Genomic DNA, 3,163 nt, shown 5'->3' with positions numbered 1-3,163 from the left:
ACCATATTGTGTATATATTATTATTACAAATTATTACTATTGCTAGTATTATTATAACTATTATTATATTAGTGTATATTTTATGTACATATATATATATCATTATTTTATATTATTGTTGTAAATTTTTATGTATATATTTTTTATGTACGTTTCCTAATATTTTCTTTTATTGTAGATATTATTATTATTATTACATACTTTTATTATATGCATATATATATGTATTTTATGTACATATTATTATTTTATATTATTATTACCAAATATATCATTTTTCCTATTTTATTATTAGTACATGATTTGTTTTTATTTTGTAAATATCATTATTATTGTTATTCTAATATTCTAGTATTCCATGTTAATATTTTTCATTAATGATATCATTTTTTCGTCCTTTATCTATTTTAATTTCTCACTTTAGGAATATTTTTCTCATGTTTTAATTAATTTCAAAAATAAGGCAATGTACCGATTTAATATTAAGCCATCGATTTCATCGCTATGTTGGGTGAAATTAAATCACTTGTGTTAAAAAGGACACCCTTTCTAAAAAAATCGAAAACTAAAATTCTCATTTTCAATCGGATCACGATTAAATATTATATTGAACTCGTATTTTTGAAAATCAAGTCAACACATGTTTATGAGATACCAATTTTGGGCGTCTCGAGGGTGCTAATACCTTCCTCGCGCGTAACTGACTCCCGAACCCCAATTTTTCTCTGGACTTTCACGTAGACCTAAATTTGGCCTTCTTTTTGTTTTAAAATAATTTTATTAGGTGTCCGATCACACCTATAAAAAAGGATCGGTGGCGACTCCCTTTGCTAATAAAATCGAAAGTTGGTTTTCAAATGTTTAATAAATCGCCACAATTAGTGACCAAGCGAAACTAAAAATTTTTTTACGTCGCTACAATTTACATTAAAAGTTTCGAATTTGGGGTGAATTACCTCGACTGTACCATATGGAAAAATACTGAGTACCGTGATAGGTATCTCTTCATTAGGTTCAGAAGTGGTAATGCGAGGATTTGCTGCATCTAGTAGTTCTTTGTCTCCAACCTTAAGTTGATTTGGTGATGTATTGAGCTCGTCATGGCTTGGTTTTGGTTTATCGTGTGTCCTCGGTTTATGTGTCTACCATTCATCTAGTTCCTCAATTTGTAGTTTTCGTTCTTCATAGATAGGTCCCTTGTTGTTACTTGAACATGGCTCATGTAAGTTCTTCGAACTTATTTCCTGCAAAATAGGTTGCACCACATGGTCAATTTTAATAGTATGATTTATACAACCACCTTCAATTTTCGAAGTGTTATTCGAATTACGAGCTTGAAGGGTGATTGTTTCGTTTCCCACATGAAGTGTGAGTTTACCTGTGCCAACATCAATTATTGTTCTAGCAGTTGCTAGAAAGGGCCTCCCTAAAATTAAAGGAACATTACTATCCTCCTCTATGTCTAGAACAACGAAATCAACTGGGAATATAAATTTGTCAATTTTAATGAGTACATCTTTAATAATCCCCCTAGGAAATCTTATTATTTTATTGGCTAATTAAATACTCATCCTAGTTTATTTGGGTTTCCCAAGACCTAGTTGCTTAAATATTTTGTAAGGCATAACATTGATACAAGCCCCTAAATCAGCCTAAGCATTATTAACATCTAGGCTACCAATTAGACTGGGAATCGTGAAACTCCCTGGATCTTTTAATTTGTTGGGTAGCTTATTCTGGAGAATGGCTGAGTAAACCGCGTTCAGCTCCACATGCGATGCTTCATCTAACTTTCTTTTATTTGTTAAAAGCTCTTTTAAGAATTTGACTGTGTTTGGCATCTGCGAAAGAGCTTCAATAAGCGGCACGTTAATATGTAATTTCTTTAAAAGTTTAAGGAATTTACCAAATTGTTTATCTGAACGGTCTTTCCTTGTCGCATTAGGGTATGGTACACGAGGTTTGTACTCTTTACTTACCGGTTTCTGGTCATTGTGGTCCACCTCACCTTTATCTTTATTTACCACAGTTTCTTGCCTCGATTCTAGTTCAGGTGCAACTAACCCTTCCTCATCTTGAATGGTATATGCATTGATTTGCTCCATTGGGTTAGATTCAGTGTTACTCGGCAGGGTACCCTGTGGTCGTTCAGATATCAATTTAGCGAGCTAATCTATCTGAGTTTCGAGCCCTTGGATAGACACTTGTTGATTTTTAAGTGCTGTCTTGGTATTCTAAAAACGAGTTTCTGACACTAAGATGAATTTTCTTAGCATCTCCTCAAGGTTCAGCTTTTTCTCTTGTTGGTAGGGTGGTTGTTGGAAGCCTAGACGTGGTAGTGGTCACTTATTCGCTTGGCCTCCCCATGAGAAATTTGGGTGGTTCCTCCAACCTACATTGTAAGTATTATTATAAGGATTATTTTAAGATCGAGGATTATTACTCATGTAATTTAACTGCCCGTTCTCTATGTTGTGGCCATAGGGTGGGTAATCTGAATTGTTTGATCCACCTCCACTTGCTTCGCACTGCATTACTAGATGAACCTGTGAAGAACCAAGAAAACTGTCAATTTTTCTGTTCAAAAGTTCTACCTAATTAGAGAGCATGGTGATCCAATCGACGTTAAAAAGGCCAGCTATTTTCATTGGCTTTGTCCTCATGACTTGCCACTGATAATTATTCAGTGACATCTCTTCTATAAATTCATAAGAATCTTTAGGTATCTTATTATTGATGGTTCCGCCAGCAGCTACGTCGATCATCTGTCGAGTCAAAGGATTCAGGCCATTATGAAACATTTGAACCTGTAACCAAAGTGGTAAACCATGGTGAGGGCACCTTATCAAAAGGTCCTTGTATCTCTCCCATGCATCGTAGAGTGTTTTTAAATCCATCTGCATAAAAGAAGAGATATCATTAAATAATTTGGCTGTTTTAGCCGGCGAAAAATATTTTAATAAGAACTTTTCGGTCATTTGTTCCCATGTAGTGATTGACCCTCGTGGTAACGAGTTCAACCATTGCTTAGCCTTATTCCTCAACGAAAAGGGAAACAACCGTAGGCGAATGGCGTCATCAGAAACGCCATTGATTTTAAAAGTGTCACAAAATTCTAAAAAATTTGCAAAGTGAGCGTTGGGATCCTCGTCCTGCAAACCAT

General features: G+C 34.5%; 1 non-coding gene across 1 annotated transcript; it reads left to right on the top strand.

The window, feature by feature from the left end:
* Positions 1-2,823: 2,823 nt before the first annotated feature.
* Positions 2,824-2,930, top strand: LOC128295031 (small nucleolar RNA R71). Its single transcript, XR_008285338.1, has one exon. It is a non-coding gene; the product is annotated as a small nucleolar RNA R71 (small nucleolar RNA).
* The last annotated feature ends 233 nt before the right edge of the window (positions 2,931-3,163 follow it).

Source organism: Gossypium arboreum, chromosome 6 (genome assembly GCF_025698485.1).
Source record: "Gossypium arboreum isolate Shixiya-1 chromosome 6, ASM2569848v2, whole genome shotgun sequence".
NCBI lineage: Eukaryota > Viridiplantae > Streptophyta > Magnoliopsida > Malvales > Malvaceae > Gossypium > Gossypium arboreum.
The sequence above is the reverse complement of the archived record's forward strand: the minus strand, read 5'-3'. Positions and strand labels throughout refer to the sequence as shown.